The following is a 12034-nucleotide window of genomic DNA, read 5'->3' on the forward strand; positions in this document are numbered from 1 at the left end:
GACATGGATAACCTCTAATTTCCTGCTTTTAAACTCAGATAAAACTGAAGTTATTGTACTTGGCCCCACAAATCTTAGAAACATGGTGTCTAACCAGATCCTTACTCTGGATGGCATTACCCTGACCTCTAGTAATACTGTGAGAAACCTTGGAGTCATTTTTGATCAGGATATGTCATTCAAAGCGCATATTAAACAAATATGTAGGACTGCTTTTTTGCATTTATGCAATATCTCTAAAATTAGAAAGGTCTTGTCTCAGAGTGATGCTGAAAAACTAATTCATGCATTTATTTCCTCTAGGCTGGACTATTGTAATTCATTATTATCAGGTTGTCCTAAAAGTTCCCTAAAAAGCCTTCAGTTAATTCAAAATGCTGCAGCTAGAGTACTGACGGGAACCAGCTCCCAATTCGGATCAGGGAGACAGACACCCTCTCTACTTTTAAGATTAGGCTTAAAACTTTCCTTTTTGCTAAAGCTTATAGTTAGGGCTGGATCAGGTGACCCTGAACCATCCCTTAGTTATGCTGCTATAGACGTAGACTGCTGGGGGGTTCCCATGATGCACTGAGTGTTTCTTTCTCTTTTTGCTCTGTATGCACCACTCTGCATTTAATCATTAGTGATCGATCTCTGCTCCCCTCCACAGCATGTCTTTTTCATGGTTCTCTCCCTCAGCCCCAACCAGTCCCAGCAGAAGACTGCCCCTCCCTGAGCCTGGTTCTGCTGGAGGTTTCTTCCTGTTAAAAAAGAAGTTTTTCCTTCCCACTGTCGCCAAGTGCTTGCTCACAGGGGGTCGTTTTGACTGTTGGGGTTTTTCTGTAATTATTGTGTGGCTTTTGCCTTACAATATAAAGCGCCTTGGGGCAACTGTTTGTTGTGATTTGGCGCTATATAAATAAAATTGATTTGATTTGACCCTATTTAAATATGCAATTTCATGTAAATAGGCCCTTTGAGCAGAGATTCCCCACAATGTCACATCAGACAACATGAACACAGGAAAGAAATTAAACGACAGATGACTGGAAACGACACACAGGGACAGTTTATTCAGTACACTGTTACACGGATTAATCATGAAAGTGGAAAAATATTTGTGGGAGCTATGGACTGTGTGTGTGTGTGTGGGGGGGCACGAAGAACAGCGCACACACACACTCATGTTAAAAAGGTGTGGCGCACCTCCGCTTGACAGTGTGACGTCACAATTTACACACATTTAAACATATTTGAATGCACACATGCCCAAAAGTGTCCACATTGGTTTTCATTTGGAACAATTACACAAACTATTTAAACACAAGCACACACACACACACATCCCCATTGTGTGCCGTACCAGGTTTTGAATTTGAACATTGATGGAATGAAAATGTTTCCTATTAACAGAAAAATTCATCATGTGACGGCGCCTTTATAGCAACATGTGTGCAGTTAACAGCTCCGATTACATTCAGGAAACCAGCTCTTGCTGCAGAATGCGCTGTAATGTTGGAATGTACCTGGATGAGATTCGGATGATTGCGGCTCGGCGCAAAGTTGACTGGCGCACTCAGACTGATCAGCCAGCTCACACTGGAATGCCCCTGATGCCAGTATGCCAGCGTGGTCAGCACCTGTGTGGGCACAGACAACCGCCTGGCTCTTTGCCATATTGTGCTCTGGGCCAACCGCAGTTGTGTGCGTAACTCCAGTCACAGTGGCCTTAGTAATCGAAATCGGTTTATGAGCCAATTATCCTCATTTGGAAGTAAATCTTCGCATTCCCTGAATACACGCTCACGTCAGATTGAACCATTTGCAAGGACTTCTGACGCTAACGCAGCCACTGTTAGTGCCATTTTATACATCACTTTGTGTGTTTTTATATCCATCCATATAACTGCAAACACGTGGGTGTGTTAATTCAATCAATCAATCAATCAATCAATTTTTTTATATAGCGCCAAATCACAACAAACAGTTGCCCCAAGGCGCTTTATATTGTAAGGCAAGGCCATACAATAATGATGTAAAACCCCAACGGTCAAAACGACCCCCTGTGAGCAAGCACTTGGCTACAGTGGGAAGGAAAAACTCCCTTTTAACAGGAAGAAACCTCCAGCAGAACCAGGCTCAGGGAGGGGCAGTCTTCTGCTGGGACTGGTTGGGGCTGAGGGAGAGATTGTTCATCAGTGTGTTCATCAGTGTGTCTCTGATGTGCACGTCACTCTGATGACTTCATGTTTTCACACTATTAATGGTTCCAAGCATCACCTCTACATCTTCACAGTGGAACAATAACTGTAGAAACATGTGTACGCCAGCCTGGATTTTTGCGTGACGCACCGCACATTTCCACGCTCAAGTCACTTGTGATACATTTGCACGTGGATGTGGAGACGGACGTACGCCAGGTTTTAGTGCATACACACGCTTTGTACATGAGGCCCGTGGACTGTAGATGTGGTAAGAGAAGACATACAGAGGAAAACAAGGAAGAAACATGTAAAAACCACAGGTTGGTTTCAGGTGTTGTAAATTCTAACATGATTTTATAATCCTGCCGTAGTTACAGTACAACAAAGACACGATAAGCATTCTCACTCTGCTGTAATATATTTTCAACAAGAATCAGGGACTGAGACACGGTTGATGTCACCAGCTTGTAAAGGTGCATGTTTTCAGCTAATATCTCTCCTGTTACCAGCTCACAGCTCGGACAGCGGAAGTGCAGATGAGTGGGTGAGTGGGTCAGTTCACGGCTTGTGAAAGCAACAGATCAAAAACAATAAATGCTATCATCTTGAAGTCATCACATTAAAATAACATATACTGAGGCCAGACTATCTAATATCCCATAGACATGTCTGCCACCTGCTGGATGGTTAATGGAGGCTGGATAGATGATGCTCTGGTTGAACCTGTTTCTCACAGGTCGTAAACAGGTGTCTGTCTTCACATCAACATCAGCTAACAAGTTAAACTTCCTACTGCAGGGGACAACCATATGTCCATTATGTGGACAAATACATTATTAAATATAGAACCGAATGGAAAATTAAAACTGGAACCGGAGAGTGGATAGAAGGTGCAGCTGAGATTGGTATCAGACATTTTTATTGATGCTGCAAATTAATAATAGCTAACTTTAAGCACTGTTATATTTCAGACCCTTTGCAAAACATGTGTTCCAGAATATTGTTCCGGAGTAACAATGAAAACAAAGACATCACATGCTGTGCTAAGTGGAACCTCATCACATTACTGACTGTTTCAAAAAACAAATGTTTCAAAACAGTCCACATGATACTGGCAGAGAAACACACGTGAACGAACAGCTACAGACAGCACAGAATGTATCGCCACTCAAAAACAGGCAGCACCACCCCTCCTGCTCCACTCTCTGAGGTCCATGGATGTGCCTTCATGTCATCATCATCATCATCATGTAGATCCATGAAGGAAAATCACAGACTTCAGTGACAGAGTCTCAGCTGTGAAATCCATCCCTCCCCTAGATGATATTCAACTCAAAGCCAATCCAAGAGGCCAGAGAATGTCACATGGTTGTCACCTCGCCGCCGTCCCCGTGAGACGCTGCACTCTGGCTGCAGGGTGTGTTAGTGGGAGATTCTTATTGTAATGAACAGTTCTGTCAACCTGAAAACATTTTTTTATTTAGTCTCACAGGCAAAGAAAGTCATCATTGAAAAACATGCAGAGGGATTTTTTTGCTTTTCTTTTCTTTGCTCAGAACTGGTGCAGCATTATGTTTTTCAAGACAGGGATGGACTTTTTTCATCAGTTTTTATCACTAATGGATTTTATTCATCCAATAAGGAAGTTTTTCACAAGAGCAGCAAACAGCAGACAGGTAAGTTATATTATTTTACAAATATACTGTTTTGGAATTTCCTAGATCTCTGCCATGTTGTTCCCAGGCGGTGGCACTGATGCACTGCATAGCTCATTTATAAAAAAGTATTATACATATTTTTAAAGTCATTTTAATGTATTGGGAGATGAAGATGAAGAGGAGTCAGTGGCTGTTCACCTGTACACCGTTTACTCATTGCTAACAAGTTTGAGACACTCATTTTTGTGAAATATGAATCTCTGTTGCCAAAGAAGCAAAAATGTGAAGGGGGGAGGTGGTCATGACCGGTGATGGCATAATGCATCCTACAACCTCACCATTAGATGACTCTAAATCCTACACACTGTTACTTTAAGTGAAGCTCTGTTTTTGCAGCGGACTAAAAAGATCATTAAAATGTGCCCAAACAAGGCTCAACTACAATTTGAGTGGAGTGATATCTGCAACGTGTGTATTCTGGAGCCACCAAGCATGTCTGGCTTGAGATGACACTGGTTATTTTACCAAACTCAAGCTAATATTCGTGGCAGCCTCCAACCAACCCTCACAGTCTCACTGTATTTAACTAATCAAGAGCAAGACATGTCTTTTTGTGAGTAAGACTCATTTGCTTGTGCTTTCTCCTTTTGTGAAAATTTGTCATTAAGGGCGAATGAACTGAAGGAGGATTTTGCCTCTTCAGGCAGCAGACTCTTCAGTAACAAGCTCACAGTGTTAAGGAGAAAACAAAAAAGGCAAGAAGTCAGACCAAAAGCAGAGAGATGGACTCACTCAAAGGTGCCGGGCTTCTATGAACTGCGGCAGCAGTGGAACAAAACTGGATAAGATGCCATTATTTTAACAAAGATGTCTCATGGAGGAGTTACTTCATCTGAAATATAGTGTGGTGAGACAGAATTTAGTGTCTGTGTTGGTAAGCTGGGGATTGGTTGCGACTAGACCTCTTGACAGCCTGACAGGTTTCCTAAATTCACAAATCAGGCCAGATGAGTCATTGTATTTGTGGTATCATATTTCCAAATAGGTCATGACAAAAATTCACTGCACCAGACATACAGCAGCACAGCAGACAAAACTACAGGGATTGCCAACAACCCATATGCAGATTTCAACATTTGTTTCCTCTGCAGCAGTTGGAAGCTTCCATATATAGCAGACAGACAGAACAGAAGAAATATGTGGACGTTTCCATTCAGCATTTTGACTCATGCAACTTCCAGTGCTAAAAAAAACAAAGTCAATGCTGAAGTGCCAAAACTGCAATTCATTGAATGTCCACTTGAGGCTGACTCCAAAAGCAAGTCAATCCCCATAGAAGCCCATGTTAAAATCACCACCTTTACATCAGACGTACTTAAGACTGGAACAAAAAATGGTTTTGGTTTTTGTCACTCGTTTCCCTGTTCATGAAAACTGTGCAAGGGTGAATTTTTACTTAACTCATCAGGTTAAATCATAAAGTTATGAATAATTAGTGGAGTGGTTGCTCTGAGTGGCAGCAAGTGTGTCAGATCCAGCCAATATCTCAGATATTGCAAATATCTGAGATAACAGCAGCTGTGTGGTTAACTGCACCCACAGAACACCCCTAAAAGTCTGGGTTTGAGTATTTCTGTTGAGTGAAAATTGTATTATTTAATTGTGTTAGTGCCATTAGCACTAAATTAGCAGGTATCAGCAGGTATACTGATGGTGGCAGATTCTGTAATATTCCCACTCAAGCCACTGGTTCTGAAAACCATCACCCAGTCCACAAAAACATGCATGAATCAAACAGACCAAGTTCTATCGCCTGTTGAGCTGTGAGACAGGTGTGTCTGTCGGGGCTTCATTTGTCCCACTCTAGTCACGCTGGTCTTCCTCGTGCACCTTTTCCCATTTATGTGTTGGTCAGGAGTTCAGGGCCTTTAACATCAAGTGTGTCAGACAGCACAGCTATCAGAAAAAACAAAAAAAAAAAAAATCTTTTTAATTAACGTTGGGTCTGGTCTGCTTGAGGTTTCTTCCTCAGAGGGAGTTTTTTCTTACCACTGTTGCTCTGGGGGTTGGTAAGGTCAGACCTTACCTGTGTGAAGTGCTTTGAGGCAACTATGTTGTGATTTGGTGCTACATAAATGAAAAGAAATTGAAATTGAATTGAAGTGTGTAGACTTGCTAATTTGTCACGTTCATAATATACTGGTGGTTGGCTCTCACTGCGGTATTGTATCACTTCCTGTTCCGGAGCACAGCGGTGTTTTTCTGTATCTGTTAGCTGTTTAATCTGCGCAGTTAGATTGATCTAGTTATCTAGATTACGATTTGTTTCCCAGTGTAATCTTCACGTGCCTTAACTAAAGCACTCCTTCTGCTGAATCACCTCTAAATTATTTACACATTATTCACTTTGCGTGTTTTTAGGAATCCGCTAGCTTAGCGTAGCTACTAGCTCTTAGCCGATTTAGCATGGCGGCTTCTCCTGTCTCTCCCGCACTTTTCTGCTCTGGGTGTGAAATGTTTAGTTATTCCTCGGCCTCCTTTAGCAGTAATGGTACTTGTAATAAGTGTAGCTTATTCGTAGCTTTGGAGGCCAGGCTGGGCGAATTGGAGACTCGGCTCCGCACCGTGGAAAATTCTACAGCTAGCCAGGCCCCTGTAGTCGGTGCGGACCAAGGTAGCTTAGCCGCCGTTAGTTACCCCCTGGCAGATCCCGAGCAGCCGGGAAAGCAGGCCGACTGGGTGACTGTGAGGAGGAAGCGTAGCCCTAAACAGAAGCCCCGTGTACACCGCCAACCCGTTCACATTTCTAACCGTTTTTCCCCACTCGACGACACACCCGCCGAGGATCAAACTCTGGTTATTGGCGACTCTGTTTTGAGAAATGTGAAGTTAGCGACACCAGCAACCATAGTCAATTGTCTTCCGGGGGCCAGAGCAGGCGACATTGAAGGAAATTTGAAACTGCTGGTTAAGGCTAAGCGTAAATTTGGTAAGATTGTAATTCACGTCGGCAGTAATGACACCCGGTTACACCAATCGGAGGTCACTAAAATTAACATTAAATCGGTGTGTAACTTTGCAAAAACAATGTCGGACTCTGTAGTTTTCTCTGGGCCCCTCCCCAATCAGACCGGGAGTGATATGTTTAGCCGCATGTTCTCCTTGAATTGCTGGCTGTCTGAGTGGTGTCCAAAAAATGAGGTGGGCTTCATAGATAATTGGCAAAGCTTCTGGGGAAAACCTGGTCTTGTTAGGAGAGACGGCATCCATCCCACTTTGGATGGAGCAGCTCTCATTTCTAGAAATCTGGCTAATTTTCTTAAATCCTCCAAACCGTGACTATCCAGGGTTGGGACCAGGAAGCAGAGTTGTAGTCTTACACACCTCTCTGCAGCTTCTCTCCCCCTGCCATCCCCTCATTACCCCATCCCCGTAGAGACGGTGCCTGCTCCCAGACTACCAATAACCAGCAAAAATCTATTTAAGCATAAAAATTCAAAAAGAAAAAATAATATAGCACCTTCAACTGCACCACAGACTAAAACAGTTAAATGTGGTCTATTAAACATTAGGTCTCTCTCTTCTAAGTCCCTGTTGGTAAATGATATAATAATTGATCAACATATTGATTTATTCTGCCTAACAGAAACCTGGTTACAGCAGGATGAATATGTTAGTTTAAATGAGTCAACACCCCCGAGTCACACTAACTGTCAGAATGCTCGTAGCACGGGCCGGGGTGGAGGATTAGCAGCAATCTTCCATTCCAGCCTATTAATTAATCAAAAACCCAGACAGAGCTTTAATTCATTTGAAAGCTTGTCTCTTAGTCTTGTCCATCCAAATTGGAAGTCCCAAAAACCAGTTTTATTTGTTATTATCTATCGTCCACCTGGTCGTTACTGTGAGTTTCTCTGTGAATTTTCAGACCTTTTGTCTGACTTAGTGCTTAGCTCAGATAAGATAATTATAGTGGGCGATTTTAACATCCACACAGATGCTGAGAATGACAGCCTCAACACTGCATTTAATCTATTATTAGACTCTATTGGCTTTGCTCAAAAAGTAAATGAGTCCACCCACCACTTTAATCATATCTTAGATCTTGTTCTGACTTATGGTATGGAAATAGAAGACTTAACAGTATTCCCTGAAAACTCCCTTCTGTCTGATCATTTCTTAATAACATTTACATTTACTCTGATGGACTACCCAGCAGTAGGGAATAAGTTTCATTACACTAGAAGTCTTTCAGAAAGCGCTGTAACTAGGTTTAAGGATATGATTCCTTCTTTATGTTCTCTAATGCCATATAACAACACAGTGCAGAGTAGCTACCTAAACTCTGTAAGGGAGATAGAGTATCTCGTCAATAGTTTTACATCCTCATTGAAGACAGCTTTGGATGCTGTAGCTCCTCTGAAAAAGAGAGCTTGAAATCAGAAGTGTCTGACTCCATGGTATAACTCTCAAACTCGTAGCTTAAAGCAGATAACCCGTAAGTTGGAGAGGAAATGGCGTCTCACTAATTTAGAAGATCTTCACTTAGCCTGGAAAAAGAGTCTGTTGCTCTATAAAAAAGCCCTCCGTAAAGCTAGGACATCTTTCTACTCATCACTAATTGAAGAAAATAAGAACAACCCCAGGTTTCTTTTCAGCACTGTAGCCAGGCTGACAAAGAGTCAGAGCTCTATTGAGCTGAGTATTCCATTAACTTTAACTAGTAATGAGTTCATGACTTTCTTTGCTAACAAAATTTTAACTATTAGAGAAAAAATTACTCATAACCATCCCAAAGACGTATCGTTATCTTTGGCTGCTTTCAGTGATGCCGGTATTTGGTTAGACTCTTTCTCTCCGATTGTTCTGTCTGAGTTATTTTCATTAGTTACTTCATCCAAACCATCAACATGTTTATTAGACCCCATTCCTACCAGGCTGCTCAAGGAAGCCCTACCATTATTTAATGCTTCGATCTTAAATATGATCAATCTATCTTTGTTAGTTGGCTATGTACCACAGGCTTTTAAGGTGGCAGTAATTAAACCATTACTTAAAAAGCCATCACTTGACCCAGCTATCTTAGCTAATTATAGGCCAATCTCCAACCTTCCTTTTCTCTCAAAAATTCTTGAAAGGGTAGTTGTAAAACAGCTAACTGATCATCTGCAGAGGAATGGTCTATTTGAAGAGTTTCAGTCAGGTTTTAGAATTCATCATAGTACAGAAACAGCATTAGTGAAGGTTACAAATGATCTTCTTATGGCCTCGGACAGTGGACTCATCTCTGTGCTTGTTCTGTTAGACCTCAGTGCTGCTTTTGATACTGTTGACCATAAAATTTTATTACAGAGATTAGAGCATACCATAGGTATTAAAGGCACTGCGCTGCGGTGGTTTGAATCATATTTGTCTAATAGATTACAATTTGTTCATGTAAATGGGGAATCTTCTTCACAGACTAAAGTTAATTATGGAGTTCCACAAGGTTCTGTGCTAGGACCAATTTTATTCACTTTATATATGCTTCCCTTAGGCAGTATTATTAGACGGTATTGCTTAAATTTTCATTGTTACGCAGATGATACCCAGCTTTATCTATCCATGAAGCCAGACGACACACACCAATTAGCTAAACTGCAGGATTGTCTTACAGACATAAAGACATGGATGACCTCTAATTTCCTGCTTTTAAACTCAGATAAAACTGAAGTTATTGTACTTGGCCCCACAAATCTTAGAAACATGGTGTCTAACCAGATCCTTACTGTGGATGGCATTACCCTGACCTCTAGTAATACTGTGAGAAATCTTGGAGTCATTTTTGATCAGGATATGTCATTCAAAGCGCATATTAAACAAATATGTAGGACTGCTTTTTTGCATTTACGCAATATCTCTAAAATCAGAAAGGTCTTGTCTCAGAGTGATGCTGAAAAACTAATTCATGCATTTATTTCCTCTAGGCTGGACTATTGTAATTCATTATTATCAGGTTGTCCTAAAAGTTCCCTGAAAAGCCTTCAGTTAATTCAAAATGCTGCAGCTAGAGTGCTGACGGGGACTAGAAGGAGAGAGCATATCTCACCCATATTGGCCTCTCTTCATTGGCTTCCTGTTAATTCTAGAATAGAATTTAAAATTCTTCTTCTTACTTATAAGGTTTTGAATAATCAGGTCCCATCTTATCTTAGGGACCTCGTAGTACCATATCACCCCAATAGAGTGCTTCGCTCTCAGACTGCAGGCTTACTTGTAGTTCCTAGGGTTTGTAAGAGTAGAATGGGAGGCAGAGCCTTCAGCTTTCAGGCTCCTCTCCTGTGGAACCAGCTCCCAATTCGGATCAGGGAGACAGACACCCTCTCTACTTTTAAGATTAGGCTTAAAACTTTCCTTTTTGCTAAAGCTTATAGTTAGGGCTGGATCAGGTGACCCTGAACCATCCCTTAGTTATGCTGCTATAGACGTAGACTGCTGGGGGGTTCCCATGATGCACTGTTTCTTTCTCTTTTTGCTCTGTATGCACCACTCTGCATTTAATCATTAGTGATCGATCTCTGCTCCCCTCCACAGCATGTCTTTTTCCTGGTTCTCTCCCTCAGCCCCAACCAGTCCCAGCAGAAGACTGCCCCTCCCTGAGCCTGGTTCTGCTGGAGGTTTCTTCCTGTTAAAAGGGAGTTTTTCCTTCCCACTGTAGCCAAGTGCTTGCTCACAGGGGGTCGTTTTGACCGTTGGGGTTTTACATCATTATTGTATGGCCTTGCCTTACAATATAAAGCGCCTTGGGGCAACTGTTTGTTGTGATTTGGCGCTATAAAAAAAAAAAAAAATTGAAAAATTGAAATAAGCAAAAAGTGCCATGTGCAAGCTAGCAGGAGCGCTCTGAACGTTCCTCTGACGCACAGCAGCTCTGCGGTGTCTTCCATATTTTGGGATGTTCACCTCTTTCCTATTGGCTGACCAAATATACGTCGTAGTGCTCAGTGAAAGTTGGATTTGGCTGAACTTTGACCATGGCGAGCTGACATGAAGCTGAGCGTCGTGCCTGTCGAAGCTGCTTATTATTATTAATGGGTTTATAGCGATGAGCAACACGTCTGCACGGTTGATGTTGAAGAACCTTCATGTAGATTCAGACACTGCAAAGATGGTGACATTGAGAGCCGCACCAGATTTTGAACTAAAAGCTGGCTTTTCAGAAGACCTACGGGGTGATGTCAGAGGGCTGGCTGGTCCGGTGTTAATACAATCTGGTCTGTGCCCGCACCCTTCCTCTGTTCCATCATGTGACAAAAACAGTCGCCAGTGTTTGTCTTCACTTTTGTTAGAAACCTTCTGTATATATGTAAATGACAGTGTTGCTCTCTGGATGCTGAAAAAGTTATATTCATTAACTAAAAACATGCATCATTTCAACAAGTGTCTCCAAAGTTCTTCTTTCCTGTTGTATTGTTTTTTATATCTATAAATGTCTCCAGCAGCTTTGTTCATAGCTGTTATCTCTGTTGACCTCCCTGCTTGATAAAAGACACTTTGATTTGTGTGACTGGTTGTACAATGTGATCCATTCTGTCCTCTGAAAATGCCCTGAAGATATCATTTGGTTTAGAATGATAATGAATTGAGCTCACTTTCAAGAAAAGCGCTTCCACTTGAAGAATATACAGTCTTTTTTTAACACTGTCAACTATCAGAGGAAGGTGGAGGCTGTGTGATCACCGTTGTGCATCTGTCCATCTGTCTGTCAACACTAGGCTACAGAAGGTTGCATGACAGTGACTTTGTTGAATCAATGGATCCCCTGACTGCACCACTGGAATAGACGAGTGAGGAAGGCGATCATTCTGGGATTTCGAGGACTTTCTAGAATCAGCCATCAAAAATCTCTCTGTACGACGTGTCACAAATGTTGAACTCGTAGAGACACTCACTGGTCTGTCACTGGACTGCATGTCTTTGGTCTCTCATGAGGCGCCGCTGGAATGACTCAGTGTCAAACAAGCAGCTTCCTCATATGAGGAGTATCACTGACATGCTGAAGGAGCATCAGCAGCTGCATTTAGACCAGGAGTCACCACCAGTGTTCCTGGAGAGCACCTGCCCTGCATGTTTTCAACATTTGCCTACTCAAGTCACACCTGATTTTCTTTAAATTGGTGTTTTCCAGCTCTTGAGAGGCTGAGAACACCT

General features: G+C 42.0%; 1 protein-coding gene across 5 annotated transcripts in view; it reads right to left on the reverse strand.

Moving 5' to 3' along the window:
• Window positions 1-12034, reverse strand: part of LOC117502014 (receptor-type tyrosine-protein phosphatase U-like) — a 689797-nt gene that overhangs the window by 142199 nt on the left and 535564 nt on the right. The gene's annotated exons all lie outside the window — the stretch shown is intronic.

This window comes from Thalassophryne amazonica, chromosome 20 (assembly GCF_902500255.1).
Source record: "Thalassophryne amazonica chromosome 20, fThaAma1.1, whole genome shotgun sequence".
Lineage (NCBI taxonomy): Eukaryota > Metazoa > Chordata > Actinopteri > Batrachoidiformes > Batrachoididae > Thalassophryne > Thalassophryne amazonica.